Source organism: Plutella xylostella, chromosome 21 (genome assembly GCF_932276165.1).
Source record: "Plutella xylostella chromosome 21, ilPluXylo3.1, whole genome shotgun sequence".
Classification (NCBI taxonomy): domain Eukaryota; kingdom Metazoa; phylum Arthropoda; class Insecta; order Lepidoptera; family Plutellidae; genus Plutella; species Plutella xylostella.
This window is the reverse complement of record NC_064001.1, coordinates 5,197,805-5,217,268: the sequence shown is the minus strand read 5'-3', so window position 1 is coordinate 5,217,268 and position 19,464 is coordinate 5,197,805. Positions and strand designations below refer to the sequence as shown.

Sequence of the window (19,464 nt, the reverse complement as noted above, 5' to 3'; positions counted from 1 at the left end):
GCTCACTCGAATGGAGCCTTTGTCCATGTCCGCCTTAAGGTCTAAACTCCACTCCTAAGCTTGGACCATTTCCTACCACACTGGTCCTCTGCAGGTTGGTGGGTTCGAAAATCTAGATATGCAGGTTTTATCACGATGTTTTCATTCACCGTAAGAGCGATAGTATGTACGGTGGCCTGCGCCTAAAAGTATACAGGCGGCGATTTTAAAATAGCGATCTCAAGCTCACATGCTGCTCAAGCACATCCACATAAACACCACTGCTACACACATCACACACAACACATCCCCGGATTTATAACAGATGTAGCTGGTCCCTTCATCATCAGGGATCGCTATTTTAAAAACTCCGCCTGTATACTTTTAGGCGCAGGCCACCGTACACTGTACATAAATTCCAAAGTAGTTACTCATTGGTGACAATATCTAGATCTGGAGTTTCATTTTTAGTGTTTACACTGCTATACAAAGTTTCTTAAGGCCACTCAACAGTATACACTGAATCATTTTGTTGTATGATGCTGTCCTCTACGTTAACAACCAAGTTACTGTTACGGTCATAGTCTTGGTGTCTGTAAAAAGCAAAAACATAGCTGTTACCTAAGCAAACAAGCATACATTTCGTAAAAAATAAGTTTGTAAACAGTAAACAAACTAACCTCTGAATTAGCTGCTCTTTGAGACCGCTTATTTATACGCCTCTTTTCCTTAATTCAGCTTTCAATGCGTGCACATTCATCGATAAATAATCCATATTTGCGATAATTTCGCGAAAAGAGATCACTTTTCAACAGGGAAATGAACGAAAATATAATTTATCACGAAGCCCGCCAAACAAATTATATGAAAAGTAAAATGTCACTTAACCTCAGTCGACACCAGCGCCCCTAGCGGCAAATTCACACGCGTTACTCCCCATTGGTTTATTTAGCCATTTGACGTTAAAGCGGAACTTTTATTTATAGGTTCACTCTGTTGATCCGTTTGTCTGTCTGCCTGTCAAAATAGCAAGTTATTTGAACCTGTCTTTTGAAGCAGTGAAAAAATCAACCTTCTATGTGAACGTAAAAAAACATATAGGCATGTATTTTTCTTAAAGCTAAGCGTCCAACTATCGGTATCGTACGTACCGAACCAAACGGATTGTGATAAATGTATGTGAGACCTTTGATCGCCGTTTCTTACAGTACAAAAGACATAAAAACGTCCCACAATTAGAATTTCTTCAAGCGCTTATTTCCACACTTAATTGGCCGATAGCCAATGGCAGTGCAGGTTCTATTTTTATCATTCAACCATTTTTATCGCTTGTAGATTGCATACTAGTCCTATGTTCATTACCTAATCGATAAATAACTTCATAGTAGTATTATTTTTCATAATTTCACAATAATGTCAATGTGCAAAAATAGTAATGTGTCGGTGGTGGTACGGTAGCTGGTCGTCTCACACAAACCGCGATAAGGCAGCAACTGCTGTTAGAAAGAAAGAAAGAAATTTTATTTGTGATAAAAACTAAACTACATAGCTCTAGCTTTCCTAAGATTATGTGCCCAATATACGGCAATAACACATCTCTTTGTATGGCAATACAAACCTGCCTACCCTTGTAGGGATTACAGCCGCTTGATCGTTCAAGTTTTATCCTTTATACTCTCAACCAAGTACTTTGAAAGGTAAATGGTACCGTCTATTAGACCCCAGTTTAATAAAGCGGGGTTAAGAGGAATTTGTCAGATTTATTGGAGACACTTTATACAATGCTCGGTGCTTTAGAAAGGGGTACCTGAAGGTGGCACCAGTTCTTGATCTGTGGATTTATTAAGTTTAATACTCTAGGTTCGCTGAAAAGCGTTAGAATAAGGCATATTAATACATATTATCGATACTATATGTATAATACTTATTATATTATAAAGGTGTTACCTACCAGGCCGAAAGGGGGTGATTCGGGTGGTCAATCTGGACAACTTTTGTTCGACAAGCTTTGGCACTTTAAGAATAGAAACTTTGTTGGTCACGCGACTTTGTATGAACTAAATTATTATTTTTGCAATCTTTCTAAACTCGTAGAATAAAAGTTGTTCAGAATCACCCCCTGACTCTTTTAGTTATAGGTATTACGTTTAAAGTAATCTATACTTTACAGTACTGGCTCTATAAATAAATAAATAAATAATCACAATGACAATATTTCCATACCAGGCAACTAACATTACTTTCAGCCAAGGTTTGACCTCGTTTCCGATTATACAAACAAATAAAACAAATCATATTGCAACCACTTTGCATAACGGGTGAGTTCATGCACAAATAATCTATGAATCTATGTAGCTAAATAAATACAAAGGAAATACTATTCAAAAATACACAACAGCGTACTATGAAAGAGGGATTACTGTGGCATTCGTTCCAATTCTTCCATCCTCAAATACCACGCAACCGGATTCACATTTGACATTTAACAAAACCGCCCACATTTTCACGGTAATGGCACCGAAAATTGTGAAAGAAACGAACAAGAAAAACGTTGAATACGCAAACCCCTCGGGACTTAGCATGGAAACACGTATAGTGCCACAAACTTATCTGTTCCGGTGAGAGCGAACTAAATTGGTCCATACCTCATTACTTACTGTACTAATGAATTTCATATTGACATGACATAGATTATATGGACCAATTTAGTTCGCTCTCACCGGAACAGATAAGTTTGTGGCACTATATCTGCGAATGACATTCGAATCTTGCAAAAATATAGAGATAAATTTAAAAAATAGAACTTTTTCATTCCTCGTGAGTACATTGTGTGTGTTTCATATAATAATTAATATTTTGACTAAAACCATAAGAAAAGTACCATACGAAAAAATATCCATATGCATTAGGTATTGTGTGCCTATGTACCTATGTAACTGTAAAAGGTCCAGTGATCGATAAATATATAGGCCAGGACTGCCAGGAGCGTAGGGCATTATTTATTTTTAAAGAAAGGTGTTTCAATACTCGTATATGAATATAAATGTACTCTCACTCATACTCACTTCAAATTTGTTTGGGACACGTTTTGACGGTAAATTTATCTTACAAAATCACTCATATAGCTAAACTTTTGTCAATTTGAAATTCGTGATAGGTTTAAAAATAGATTGCTGAATTCCGAAACATTCTTAGGGCTGAATATTTTTTTCTGCAATCTGTTAGTTTAATTCTAGTACTTATGTATCAGGAGAAATTTAAATAATATGTAGATACCTAGTACTTAAATGGATTACTACCCAAACTCTCATTCAGAAGTTTAACAATCCTGAACAAGAAATAGAGTTATTGGGGTAATAGTTTAAGGATGATCCCTCTAAGGGTCTTACAATTTGTGTTGCGCTAACAAGTAACGCAGAAATGGTTTTTGCCACAAAATTGTTCCTTGTATGGCCATAAACTATGTCCTAGACCTTCGTTATTCAACCGCTGCTGGAGACGGTAAAGTGGAGGGTGTCCCACTTCTTAATCGATGGTATGATAATTATTCTTGACAATCCACAACGAGCTTTCTTAAGTTTTGAGGCAAGCACCTTAAACAAGTAATTATTGTTTGAGTGAGGTATAATATCAACATTCGACTACTGAAGTATTCTTGAACTTTCTCAATTATAAACTTAATTCGTTGTTTGAAAGGAAACTGATCTCGTAATTAAAAGTTAAACACAGCCTTGTAAAGAAACAATACTGCGTAGTTTTTAAAGGATTTGTAGCTCAATTGCTAGATAATTTACTACGTTTCCCCGTATTAACACAATTCGTTATTCTGAACAACTTTTATGCTACGACTGAAATTCGTGAAAAAAAAATTACTCTCTATAGAGACTATTTTTTTACTAGGTACAATAAAAAATCACATTACCAACAAAGTTTATATGAATTAGCAAAAATAAAATTCGAAAATATTCAAAAGTCTTAGTAGAAAAGTTTTTTAGTATTACGAGTTGTGTCACTATGATTCGGATGTGCACTTTAACCTGGGACACCCTGTATATAAAGAGTTGGCTAGTTTGATTATCGTTTTCGTCATCGTTAGCCGATGGTAATTCTCTAGGAACGCCACAATACTCTGTCTAGTGGTCAACGACGACGATCCAAAAGCGGCCTTCACTACTTTTGCTGGTTTTTGCTCTCCAAATCGAGAGTTCAAATAGTACCAATATAATTTAGGGCTGATTTTTCAATAGCTAAATAAAAGTTATCCGGGGTCGCGTCTGAGTGTTTGTTTTAGACAGTGACAGCAACAATTTTATTCATCAGATAATATTTATCTGACTATTGAATAATGAGTCCTAAAATGTAATTATTTAACAGATAGGTAATATGAGAGTTCTGAAGAAATAATAAACAAGATTAGCCTTCCAGCGCAGTCGTAATGACAGGTCTACAACTGAAGTTTAGTTGCTTCACAATTTGGTAGCAATAAAGTTCCATTAAGTTGTCATCGTTACGTGGTTACGTTGACGTTACCTGTAATCCAAAAGGTCAATTTATATCGAAAAAAAACTTTAAATTTGGTATCAGGCGCTCGTGCAAGTCATGACACGTGCTACTGAAAGTTTCTCCTTCCAGTCTTAAGAAAAAAAAAACAATTTTCTGGTTCAAAGGCACCTGAACTCTATGGCGAAATGAAAACGAAATGACATTGAATAGTGTACTAGTCGACAGAACGTGTAATAAAGAACTTCGGCACACGTATTGATGTCGTACCTAGCTGATTTTGGACAACGGGCGATAATTCAAAGACGGCCGCCGATGGCATGACATGGTTTATTTTTGTCCAGCAAGAGTAACTCTCGTATCTGCTTCCGTATCCACTTTTTGCTTTTCCTGAAACAATATTTTCAGTAACAGAAGTATTAGTGAACTAATGAAATTAAGTTAAATACAGTACAGTAAATTGATGGTTCCTCCTTAATTACGAGTAGCAAAGAAACAAAAATAGCAGACTAAAGTACATAAAAGATTATTCAAAAACTTTTAATTGGTAGAGTCGTGGTGGTGTAACTGATAAGGTTTCGGGTCTCATTCATGAGGCCGTGACTTCGAATTCTGCCATGTACCAATGAATTCTTTAGAAATTAGAAATTTAGGTACAATCATGCCACGTACTCTTATAAGTATAAGTAATTATACGGTGAAAGAAAACCTGTACATCTACATACTCGTATATTGTAGATGTGTACCCTAAGTGCATTGTACTCATTCAAAAACAGCGATACGGTTCGCGATTTATCAAAGTGAATACAAAATTTACGGTAAAAATTGGGTGGCGCTTACGATTCACCTCTGACCACGCCTTCCGGGATTACAATTGTGAGCATTGTGTATGTATGTTATTGGTAAATAATGGAAAAATATGATAGCATCATTAATATTACAAATTAGTTCTCGGGTCTTGGATGTGCCCGCAAAATGGCAATAGGCTCGCCCCCTATTACAGTGGGACTAACATAAACACTGGCTAAAAGTGGGTACAGCAATGCACCTCTGCCTACCCCGCAAGGGAGTACATTAGTACAAGGTGTGAGTGTTTATATTTATATTATTATTTATAAATTAGGAAATTCAATGTTTAACTTTACTATTTCCGACCAAAACAATGGACTATTAATTTTGACAGAGTATAGACGTAGTTAATTAAAAATTTCGACTGATTTATATTGTTTTTATCATTGTGATCAATAATATTTTGTTTGTTTCAGGTCACCTAAGTCTTACAGCTAGACCAAAAGTAAGTTGCTGTTATGAAACCTATAAATCTATACATGTGTTTGTTGAAAATACAGTCAGTTAAAGGAAAATCACAATTTAAATAATACTCAACCCCAATCAAATTATTGTCATGTTATGACACGATCTGTCAGTTTCACTTCAGAGTTCGTAAAATTAGGTAGAAATTTAGTATTGAATGCACCGCTCTGATTGGCTAAAATGTCATTGAGTGGGCTTAGCTAAATACTCAAGTAAGCAATTGGGTTTTCATAACTTAGGTACCTATACATAAAGCTATTAACTGCTAATAGTGCTCCACATAATGAGCAAGTATATACTATAGACATATTATATTGTTAATAGAACCATATTGTTTCCATTTGAACTTACGTATAATACCTAATATGTAGCTCAGTGCTTGGCTGAATTATTATTGTTGTGGGAAACTTTAGTCAATTATGGTAGGTAGATATATATAGTCAAATGATGAACTGGAAAATAGAATCTAGATTATGCGAGTTTCTCACTGTTTACTCTCCCAGAATATCTCGTCTGGCTGGTTGACGGAACAATATGCAAATGAGGCATTCTCTGTCTGTTCAATATTTCACTGGATTCAACATTTCTTCACCCTTTGTGTCCGTAAATGTATGCTAATGGCTTCCGATCATTGCTTAGATCAGCGTGGTTATTCTTCACTTAGATTTTGGGTTTGCTTTGATTTCCGGCCGGGCTATATACATATTACATATATTTTATACAATAATACGCATATATACAAAGTACACTGGAGTCCACAGCAATGGAAAGGTTCCAGTTACAAAATGCCGACACCAAAAGACCTACATTTTTCACATCATTTATATTTTGATTATATTCTGATGTTTTTTGACTACTTTACCTATGTTATTTCAATATTACCGTTTAAGAGTAATTTGATGCTATTATTGACACGAACTTTTTCATTGCCCGTGAGTGTATAATTCAAGAGTATTCCTTTTCATCAATAGGAGTAATCATGTATGGATTAACAGACCTGCCAGCCCAGTCAGTAATAAAAATTGCGTAGGATCATTTTTGAATATATTTTAATACAGAAATTTAAATTTTATGAAAAAAGTGAACGGTGTGTTTGGCCTTTTTCCATAATGTAGGTATAATAACTTAATAAAAATACCTACCAAAAAAAATATCATGAACTGAATTATACACTATAATAATAACGATAAAAGCAGAACATTTTAAGTAACTTCCACCTACACAAATAAATTGTTGGAAAGCACTCTAAGCGGTAGGTAATTGAATTTGCAAAGGTAACTATTTCTTACGTTATTTGCTCAGCTAGCAAGAATTATGGCCCGAGCTAAATTAAACTACCATACATTTAAACAGAATTCTAAACCATATGGAAATTTCTGGGACCTAATTACTGTTTAAGCTGTAGATTTAGGTAAACAAATTATATTTTAATATTTAGTTACATTTAGAGGTTTAAAAGCGATGCAAAAAGCAGCACGTATTCACTATAAATTGTGTATTGCTGAAATAGTTTAGTAAGCTAAATTCAGTGAAAAATTGTAAAAAGGCATACTAAACAAAACCAGTAACAAGCCATACCTACTGAATTTTTTGTTATTGTTCCGATTGTGTTATCGGTCAGCTAATACGATGACGACCTGATGCTGAAAGGAAACAAATTGGTTCAGTGCTTTCATTCAGTTCAATACCCCTACTCTTGAAAGGTAATGTATTGCGTCTGTCTTGCGTTCCCAAAATGAAAACAATCATAATAGACATAGACCGTGCTTCACTTAATATAAGTAAATGGATACTCACGATTAACTTATTAAGGCATTGGATAATATTATTCATATTTTTATTTTTATTTTTAGATTTATAATATGACGACCTACATTTTTATAATATGACGACCTACATTTTTATAATATGACGACCTACATTTTTATAATATGACGACCTACATTTTTATTAGATTTTCATTTGGAAAATACCACGTATTCTTTCCTTAACGGCCTCTTTGTACTCATAACGTACCTACACGATTAGATTTGGGGATCAAGGAAATCTTTTCATGTTACCTATGTATGTACTTACCTACAAAAATACAGTAAAGATAAGTAAATAATTGTGATTTTCCTTCTACAATAACCTTTTAGGTTACAAGGTATTACCTACTAACTTTATCGCATATAATAAGATTACATAGGGTGTTGCAAAAAGGGTATACTAAGCCGAAACCTACATGTGCACGTGCAGCATAGTAAATCTTAGCCCAAAAATGAAAACAGAATTTCAGAATTCGCGAAAAAAATTATCATTTTCCATAGAAACTATGTTGGTCACGTGATGACTATGGAGATTGACTCAATGAACATCCTGTATTATTTTAGGTAAGCTAGCCTTAATGTTTATACAAATATGACTTGCATTAACTCCTGAACCACTTCAATTTACTTAACAGGTCCAAATGCGGGCACTTATTTAATTAAAAGTTGTAGAGTGTATAGATATTTCTATGTCCCTAGTAATTAAAACCTAAATGCTAGGTAAAACATCATTTATAATTAATAATGAACGCACGTGACAATTTTAATCAGTGAAGTGGTTTTAGCCCGTGAAAATATAATTCAATTATTACGGAAAATACAAATGTTATAGTATACATGGTGACAGAAGACATCATTAGCATCAATATGATTTGAGACGATTCGCCAACATTTTATTTTCATAAAATCAAATTGACAAACAAGTTTAGGTAAGCATATTTTTTTTTAAATGGCAAGTTGTATCTACCACCATTTTTGGCTTACCTACAGTACCTTAAAGTATCTAATTTGCACCTAGCAAATAACACAGTTCATAAAAAACGAATTCGTTCATCATACCTAGACTAAAAACTACACAATAGCCATTCTCATAAATATTATTTCATGGAGTGGGGAACCTCAAATTACTACAAAGCACCGGAAATTAGCCGCCATACTTCTTTCATTCATTTTATTTAAAAGGCTTTAAATAGGAATTTGCTATCGGCTGCGGTGGAAATTTCCTGTTCATCAACTGATATCTTTAATCTTCACGTCAAAGAGGAATAAGTAACTAAGTAAAATACAGAGTGACGTTTTATTAGTGAGCTCCCAATCATGTAAATACAATACTGCAAAACAAATTTTACTGCTGACCTATCTATATTTGCCTAGAATAGAATAGAATACTACTTTATTGACTTAAAAACAATTTACACAAATATAAATTTACAATAGAACGCAATAGGCGGCCTTATCGCTAAAAGCGATCTCTTCAAACTTTGGGTGGAGGAAAGACTTAAAGAATAAATGAGGAAGGTGTACAAAATGCTATAGTAAACATTCATGTTTAAAAATAAATACTTAAATACATACATACATAATATAATCAAAGGTAGGGGAAATAGTTATATAGATTTATATAATATAGGTAGGTACTATTGCCTTGTAGCAGAATTTTTGCTTGTAGTATGTAGAATATAGTATTCGACGTCTAGAAATTCATCTCGTAGAATACAATACCAGTACCTACTGTTTTAAACTTTTTAAGTAGCAGCTATGCTTATACCTCATAATATTAACACTGGTTATAGGTACTCAAATTATTCCACCTGTATTATTTACTGAAATCGTCTTACTTCTGAAATAGGAAAAAAAAGGATTCATTTATTTCGTAAGCACAGGTTCGGTTTTTTAATAAACCGAGAAAGGCAGCAAATACAAAATTTATGTCATACAATAAAAGTGTGGAGTTCAATATAATACTTACGTGGAGTAAATTATGTAACATTTCTGCGACTTCATTTTGTGATCAAGACGACGCTGCGACTCCAAGTTTGAATTGTGTATTGTAATGTATTATTATGTATTGTGTATTATACGGTAGGAGGTATGCGTATATTTATTTATACTCGGCTGAAACTTACAGGAGGAGATAATAATGTTCTTCCGCTGAAATGTGTAATGAAATCACTAACTATCTTCAAAATGCTGCTTTTGCAAAAATAAACTGCTGTTCCATACTTGTACTATTCAAGTATTACAGGCAATGCTTAGTTTTTTCAAGATTTAAGAGTTAATTCTGTTCAGAAAGTGGACTATAGAATAAATAATTACGTGATCTATTTTAGGGAATTAGGTAAATAAAAATAGCGATGGTAACAAGACTCTTAGCCAATCTATTTTCAGAGCTGAAAGTGCGATGCACTCTGTAAACTCAATGACATCACGACGAGTGGAGTAAAAATACTCGCGGAAATAATAATACCAAACGAGAATTCACACCCTACAGAATTTAGAAATTGAAATAATAATAAAAAGTGTTGAAAATAACAACTATCTGCCAGCGTCACATTTGTTTTGCATTGGGAGAGTTCGGTTTCAGCGATAGGACAGCTTAAAAATGCGATTTAAGAACATCAGCAAATAAGCGCCAGAACATCAATGTTTTAGTTTAAAATAAGGTATTGTACACATACGTTATTATTTATGACTGAACAAAATCGTAAACAATATTCAACAACCCAAATTGAAAAGTAAATTGGGGCCTATTGTCATTGTTCCGAACACGTTTAACGGCAACACAATACAATAAAGGTATAAAACGAGCAAGTTTTCCCGCCATTTAGAGCCTTTTCGTCGTAAATAACATTTTACCCGTACACGTTTCGTTCCTATTTCGCTCCTAGAAAGATCTCTTGTGGCGGAAAAACCTTGTAATGAACTTGATATCCACGAAACGGCTGCAGACGTCCCGTCTCGGTTGATGCGATGTTTCTTTTATTTTCTTTTTACGCTCCTTCAAGTTTCGGAAACGTGTGTTGTGTGTATCATTCGGAATACAACTTTGGTTTTCTTGTAAAAGTTAGTTTCTTTGATTAAGTAAGACTTAAGGCTCGTTGACACAGTGCGAGCTGCTGCCTGGCCAGTAGACAGCTACTCGGTTTGTGTGCTCGTACGCCAGTAGCTCGGCACGCCTTTGCTGTCTACACGACACCCAGTCCCAGGCCGAGTCGAGTCGCGGCGTAGTACACAAAAAATACGGGTTCCACTGACAACTGTCCAGCTGGCACTGGCGAGCTACTGCCGAACGCGTCCAAACGATGCGAGCGACGGCCGAGCCGCTGTCATGGCGAGTTGCTGCCGGGCGAGCAGGCGAGTTAAAACAAAAAATGTTGAAGTAACTCGGATGCGAGCTACTGACCAACTTGCACGTACGATCTCGTAAGTTACGTCCAAACAGTGCGAGTTACTGCAGTGCAGCTACTCGGAAGGCTGACTCGTACGCTAGCTCGCACTGTGTAAACTAGCCATTAGTGAATTTCTTGTACAGGGTGGAATTTTATGAGTAAACTTCCCATCGGCAGGTCAATGTACGCAACAATTTATGTTTATCTATACTACCTCATAATTATATCTCATACTACCATGTAGACGACTCATTTTTGAAATGGTACTAAAGAGCATGCAATGCGACTCTAATAATACTGTACAGTAATCTAGAAAGGGGTACAAAGGACTGTAAATTTACTATGCAAATGAATATAACCCTGCCCTGCAATTCCGCCCTATATGTATTTCTTCTTATCCATACCTTCTACTACGATAACGGCAGTAGTTGTAAAATATGCATTAGGTATAATTGCAGGAGCAGCAAATTGTGGTGTTGTAGGCAATCGTCCACATAATGGTACAGTAAAGTGCAGATAAACCTGACCCCTTTCAGGAGCATTGTTACTATGAGAGGGGGGTCAGGTTTCTCTGCACCTGACCGTACCTTAAGGTAACCTATCGGTATCGTAGGTAATTATCGGACCAAACGGATTTTCATAAATGTATGGAAAAATGGATTCAGCAATGCCGATGAAGTGGAAGCACTTGTGTAAATTTCCTTACAAAGAATACTTTCATAACGGACATCAGTCGGAATCCCAGTTTGAGGATCCAGTAGGTAGGTATAACTATTAGTTTTTCAGGTTGCTAGCTGAGAACTTGTATAGATCTAACCTACTAGCAAGTTGTTGTACAGGGAAATCTAATCGAATTGAGTGAAGTCCCAAGATTCGATTTAGTTTGAGTGCAATCTAGACGACAATTTGTGAAGACTTGTACAGTCTGTGAACACATAGAATTGGTTTCGTCTTCATGCTAACTCAATTTTATTTATCTTTTATGTACAAACTTAGTGTAGCATTCGTTTTTTTCTTCTTTCATACACACTCTGGAGCAATGAAAAAGTTCCACCGCTGACACCAAATAAATATTTCACAATTTGAAAAAAATACATAATTAAAATTTTGAACACTATTTACGTTTATAGTTTGTAATATTCTGATGAGCTTTTCATTTAGAAGTAATTTGGTGCTATGTTATTACTGGAACTTTTTCATTGTTCTCTAGTGTATTATCTTCAAAGAAAGATTCTTGGTAGCTTGAATTGATATTAAGGATACAGTTATCGTTATAAAAGTTAAGGTTAATTAATTGATTTATTTAAACACTTTATTGTATACCAAAATAAACATTTACAAAAAATGGACTTAAAAGTAGTTTATACAAAGGCGAGCTTATTGCCAAGAAGCAATTTCTTCCATCAACCTTTGTTTGGTGGTTTCTTAATACACATTTTAAAATAATTCATGTCAATTTGATATTTATATCGCGTGGCCGACCTTGGCATACAGACATACATCCATGAAGCCGTCCGTACACCCCCGTATTTTAGATTTGATATTTCAACGTCAGTAAAATAATCAATACTAATTTATCTGTATATTTAAGTACGTATACTGCATCTAACTGGTAATATTACTGATTTGTGGACGTGAATGCCAAAGAAATAACAATATGACTTATGCCTAGAGGCTGCAAGGGACTGAAAGCTAATTAATATAAAAAAATACCACAATAAATCTATATCTTTCTGTCCATATACTGTAAGAGCAAGGCAGCAATATGCTTTAAGTTATACATTAGCTTACAGTTCTCCTCTGCAAGAATATCATTTTATTGGACGTAAAATTTTACAATTATTTGTCAATTTTCATAATGTTACTCTACCACCATTTCAAAGGCTCAGTCACTGAGGAGAAGAAATGGCGAAAGAAACAAACAATGTGAATATGAAGGTAGGTCAATAAAAGCTTGACACATACATAGTTTTACTAAAGCCATTAAACATTTTTTAACCTAGATCAAAGATAAATGTTTTCTAGCCTACCAAAATAAAATTTCACTATTGGCTGACATGACAAACATCCGTAGTTAGGAATCAGCGTGCATATCGGGTGGAAAGGGCCTCTAGCGATCTGGACTGGACCATACACAACTATGTAGGCCTATAAGCAACGGCCATTGAAGAGTTCAGTAGCCTTTCGCATACACATATCATCACCCACCCCAGTTACTGTCGTATCTACACTCACGAGCAATGAAAAGTTCCAGTGACATTTTTGAACGGCAATACTGTTGCCCGAGCACAGGATTCGAAACCTCCGTTTACGTTGCGTATTGGTTGCGTATCGTCAAATGTCACTGTCAAAATGTAAGGAAAATTTGTTAGTTTCAAAAGTGGCATTTGTTTTTTCCATGTTAGGTGGAATTTCACCAAACGCTAAACGTATTTAGTACCCTGTCATACGTCTGTCAGTTAGTACAAAATGTATTTAAAATTCGATTTAAATACGTTTAGCGTTTGGTAAAAGCGACCCTTCGTGTAGATTCGAAAATAGTATCGAATCCTATGCTCGCGCCTCTGGTAACTTTTTCATTGCATGCGAGTGTAAATTACTGACGTATCTGGAGTAGGTATCTGCATCAACTTTGTAAACGTATTCATAACGTTATTTTCACAAAGTTATACCTAAAGTCACAGCCTTACCGTGCTTAAGTTATTCGATAATTTGTATAATCGATAGATATACGGTAGAGTACCAGATAATAGTTGCAACTACAGGAATACCATTCAACGATTTATTAACAGTAAAATGAATGGACAAAAACTTTCTATATGCCAATTTGTTCTAACGACTTAAAGACAAAACTATATTTATCAGACAAACTGTGGCTCTATTATTTATAACATAAAAACCTGCAGACATTTAAAAAAACTACAACGTGTCCGGAAAAACTATGAATGTGTAGATACGTCAGATAGCGCCGAGGGTGTCGATCACAGATAGAGTGAAGGTATGAGATAGCTAGGAATATATACCACCTATCTTCTACACTACACGTTTGTACAGGACATTGGTTCACAATTTGTGCTCACTGCTAGGTAGTGCTGCAGCAAGATGGTTAATGTCCTATTCAGGGAATCTAAGCCTCTGTTTGACAATAATTCTAATTCTAAAACTAAATAATAATTTATCTTTCACCCAATCGAAGGTTGGCTGGAATAAATTGCTTTTGGCAATAAGCCTAAAATAAGTTGTGAATTAAGATGGGTAGTGGAGAGTAAACCAATTTATTCAAAAAAATATATATACACATTTATGTATAATGAATTAGATGACCTATGTATTTATTTTAAACCTAGAATAACGCTTCGCGCTTATTTGAGAACATCAAAGAATGAGATTCTGTCTGTAATATTCCTATTCAAAAATACCGACCTGCTTATCTAGCACTAAATTATTTATTCCATTACCGGCTATTATAGAATAAAATAATATGAAGGTCTAGACTACTCTACCATATAATACCAACATTAAATTACACGTTAACGACGTCTAATAGCATCATTTTTTGTGCTATTTATGGTCTAAGCGTAAAGCGATACGAAAATAGACTAGACTCTTTTATCAATATTAAACCCACATACATATTTAGGTCACGGTAAATAATGAATAATGAATTTGAACAAGGAACCATCCAACAGATATAAACCTAAGCATTAGTCTATGCTTAGCTCCAATTTCTCCATAGTCGGTTAGATCGTAACCAGGGAAAGGTTGATCAATTATATGTCATATCCATATTAAATTCTTGACAGATTGCTTCCTTGCTTTCACAGATTATGAACAGAACGAGATAGACACAAACTTAATGCTGACATTAGCTCAATGTTCTTTTTTGCAACTCGGCATTAACATTTTTTTTTTATTTACTGTAGGTACATAAAAAAAAGTTTTTACGCAAACATGGTTGAGGGAAAAATAGTTTCAACGAAAGGAATTTAGAGCAATAGGTAGGTATATCTTTTTAGACTATTTGTTTAACGGCCCACTTAAAAAATCGTAAACTGCCCCATGTTTTACCGTCTTTAAATCTGAGGCTGTTATTGGACAATCATAACGTTAGTTTTCTTTTGTACGTTTTGAAACATAACTATATCCTTAGTATTAAAAAAAAACAGATTTGTTAAACAAATGTATTTGATCCTCTATATCTGAAATTATTCGAACTTGTCAGGCAAACATTGTGGTAGGCTCCGAGAACATTACCTTGTAGTACATCTCACTATCAAAGCTGTCCCCCGACATACAGAGCACCTCACGTGCTCACCCTACATCCACAATGCATCGACATGCATGTTGACTAGCCATAACCCTTATTCTACACGTTAGGGGCACTCAGCTCTACATTGAAATCTGAAGATAGTGTTTCTATTGTTCTTAGTATGCCATGTGGAACTGATATCCTTCATCGCAGCATTGTTATGAAGAGTACGTTTTCCTTTGATGGTTATTTTCAGAGGTGCTTTCGGTAAAAATATTTGTTTTTGTCCTTTAGTATCTATGTTGCTCTGTATTCAAGTAATGTCATCAAAACATGAACATGTTTTTAAAATGTTAATTGGTGATTTCCTAATAAAAGATTATGAAATATAGAAAACTAAACTGTGGTAGGTAAATATGTATTGTAATTTACCTAATTATATAATCATTTTATTAAACAATTCTTTGTGCTTTAAGATAAGTACATGAACTTTTTTTTACATTACTTACGTGCTAAGCTATGACTATTTTATCAGCTTTTGTACTCGTAGTGAAAGTACATTTTACGCCAAGCAATAACAGTCAAATTTGTCAAAGAGCGCCGTAACGGACATTGTAGCAACATTTACGTAATAAGTTCTTTGAATTTTACTACTTGACCGTAAAAAGAAGATTTGGTAGATCTATTCTTCTAGAATCAACGTCATGTGTTTCTTTGTGAGCAAGAAATAAGTATATAGGTAATTAAAAAAGTTGTGAGATTCTGTAAATTAGTGAAAAATTATGTTAAACGTTTTATTAAATTATTGAGAATGCCTAACTAAAACTAACTAATATAAAATTAAAATTAAACTAAAAAGAAGATGAAAACGTTTTATTGAAATTAAAAAATGGGATGGTAAATTTTTATGTGAGTGTATGTGATGAAGGTATGAAAACGTACTGATATTAATATAAATTCCAAATAAGCAGAGCCAAAAGGAAAGAAAATGTTAATAAAATTGAAAAGTTGAAGATCCGTCAAGACACACCAACTTAAAACTTTTTCCTTTTTTGGGCGCAGAAAATTGAAGCAATATTTTTGTTCTACTTATTTTACCATCCATTACATTCCATTACGTTAGAAAAGTTTGAAAATACAATTATTTTTTGTGAGTAACTGTCGGTTTTGTAACGAATTTAATGTTTCATACATGTTTGCTCACAGTATAATTATGGAATTGTGACCATTAGGAAATTGAACGTTACTTTGAAGATAAAAATATGGTCTACGTTTTAATCCAGGTTGTCAGTTTCCTGCATGATAGTATTCCATATAAATCCGTAACTGTTTGATTTTCGCGTGAAAGAGTAATAAAACATCCAAATAGAGTTTCACGTCTATAATATTAGTAGATTTTACAAGCCAATATGTCACAAATAAAAAATGGCACTTATAGTGCCACAATCTTATCTGTTCCGGTGGTCAAAATGTGCAACAACGAGACGTCATTGTCAAACGTCATTTCATACTCTGTGCGTTATTTGAGTTGTCAATTTCTGTGAAGAGTTATTTAATTTGTTTTGTGATTTTCTGGGTGAAATAATGAAAAAAGCGCTGTAATGTGATGCGAGAAAAGTAGTACTATATATATTGGCTTTTATGCAGGAAGAATAACATATTCAGGCGCCTTTAATTCCGTTTGAAAAATTGGAAGAACGAGTTGCAGCGGCTACAGGTTAGTGTTGCCAAATATGACGAATAATTTTACCCATATACTCCATGTATGTAATTTTATTAAATATTTTCCCGAGAGGCACGTGCCCCAGCAGTGGCGACGGGATGGGTCGTGATACTCGTGATGAAAAGTATATAATCTTTATTTTTCTTTGATTACAGGTGTGAGGACATGACATGATACTTTAAATCTAAGGCAGTATACCAAGAAGAATTTCGCGCACCTGCAGCGATTTTAGACGAAATAATGATGATTTATGACATGTCATTGTTTGACATTGACATGTCTTGTTTCTTGTTACTTTAGAAAATGTAAAATAAAGTGTTCAAAAATAATAATTAATAGTTTTTTTAAGTCGTATCTCGATATTCTCACGACCCACATAATTATATTACCTACACCATGTAATCTAGATTTAATCTCTTATATCAGAACATAATCAGAACTAGTTTTATTTCTGTTCGCCGTGGACAAATTTTCCATACAACAAATGTCGTTTGATATATTATATCCTCTTTCATTTACTATCGATCGACCCTATATTTTGATTTATCTATACTTATGAATGTACCTAATTATAACAATAGGTAATAGCAGAAATCGCATTGTCGTTTAAACCAGAAATAGGCAAAATTTAATCGAAAGCAACACTGGATTCGATCACAGCGATGTCGCCACCGGAACAGATAAGATTGTGGCACTATACATTATAACATGTAAAGCCTACCTCAAAACCATATGTCAACGTCAGTTAGTATTGGTTCAACCCTCATGTTGACCTTATTATAGAGAGTCACGTTTCAGCTTCATCAATCATAAGCTGAGAAGTATTCTGACATTAATGAGATTCAATGATCAACAGACCATTGAGATTTTCATTGTTTCGAGACTCTTGATGAACAGTACAGTTCTGAATTTTATTGTATTAACATTAATTATATTTGTGTATCCGGAAAAATAAATTTCCGCCTCCATCTGCCAATGAATAGCAAATTTCCTGAAGTATGTACCTGAAACGTTGATAAAATACCAATACAATCACGAAATTGTAATAACAAAACTAAATTTTAGAAAAAGAAATATTATTGCACTATGGATGAATTGAAATCTTGAATCATAAAAAAACGGTGAAATGTTAACCGTCTGATTTTATCGTGTATAAGTTTGTGATTTTATTACACACACAGACACTCATGTACATTGCCCAATTACAACACTTACAAAGGTAGGCGTACGTATTGAACTATATCGTTTATTTGAAAGGCAGTATGCATTTTGCAGTCGTATTATTTTTCTTTTTCATGTCATTAAGATGGCAGCCTGTAACATGATCGCCGCGAAAGCCTCACGCTGCGCCAGTGAAGTCAAGCTTAAAAGGCTAAGTCCATTAGGCAAAAAGCTAGTTTAATGGAAATGGAACTGCTAAGGTTATGCATGTGGACATGACACAGTTCAGTTTATCGCCTCGTTTGTGGGACAAAGAAAATGGAGGGAGTTTTTGCAGTTCCTGTTTTTTACTGTAAAAAAAGTTTTTTCTATTGTTTTTAGGATTTTGTATTTTGTAGCAACGATTCTTCTTTTCTCGGTTCGTTCTATGTGTAAAAGTTGTTAAGTGCTTTCTCAAAGTAATTTAATGAGCTTATTATTTTTGACGACTGAATGGCGTAGTGGTTAGTGACCCTGACTACTGAGCCGAAGGTCCCGGGTTCGATTCCCGGCTGGGGCAGATATTTGTTTAAACACAGATATTTGTTCTCGGGTCTTGGGTGTGCCCGTAAAATGGCAATAGGCCCGCCCCCTATTACATTGGGACTAACATAACACTCTGGCGAGAAGTGGGTGCAGCAATGCAACTGTGCCTACCCCGCAAGGGAGTACATTAGTACAAGGCGTGAGTGTGTGTGTTTTTATTTTTTGTTTTTTTAGGTATATTTACTTAATATTTAACGTTTTCATATTATATCTTATCTACGAATATCTAAAACTAGTTATTCTTGCTCCGAATTCCGAATATTATTGCATCAGAAATTTGCGTTTTTTATAATAAAAAAAATCTGCAATACGTTTCCGGTGCAAGAGCGTATCGCTGTTGGCTTTTTGATTTCATTTTTTAGACTGCCAAAATGTTTTTTGTTGAGGAAACTCGCGAAATTGCATTTTGGTGATGGTGAGCAATCGTAAATATCTAGATGGGATTTTTATTCCTATTGCATACAGCTTTTGCGATAGAACGCTTTTAGTTGTTTTATTTTTAGTTATGATGAGTTAGTTCATTTAGGGCGTCTTGCACAACAAAGTTAAATAAAATTAAATCTATGACCTCTTGCTCTGACATTATACTGTCAGAGCAAGAGACAAACTATTTAATTTTATTTAACTTTGTTGTGCAAGACGCTCTTAATGTAGACCGTAACATTTTTAAAGCCAAACTAAATTTATTTTAAAAGTCCATGCACGACAAGATTTATCACTTGTTACTTCTATCGTACATACCTTTTGTTTACAAAA

At 34.5% G+C, this 19,464-nt stretch overlaps 1 protein-coding gene across 14 annotated transcripts in view; it reads left to right on the top strand.

Annotated features, from left to right (window-relative positions):
* The window catches only part of LOC105396474 (small conductance calcium-activated potassium channel protein), a 141,118-nt gene that overhangs the window by 17,640 nt on the left and 104,014 nt on the right, over positions 1 to 19,464 (top strand). For all 14 annotated transcript variants that reach the window (XM_048628790.1, XM_048628791.1, XM_048628789.1 and 11 more), the window contains exon 2: positions 5,745 to 5,773. The gene's annotated coding sequence lies outside the window, so the exon portion shown is untranslated. The remainder of the gene's footprint in view (positions 1 to 5,744; positions 5,774 to 19,464) is intronic.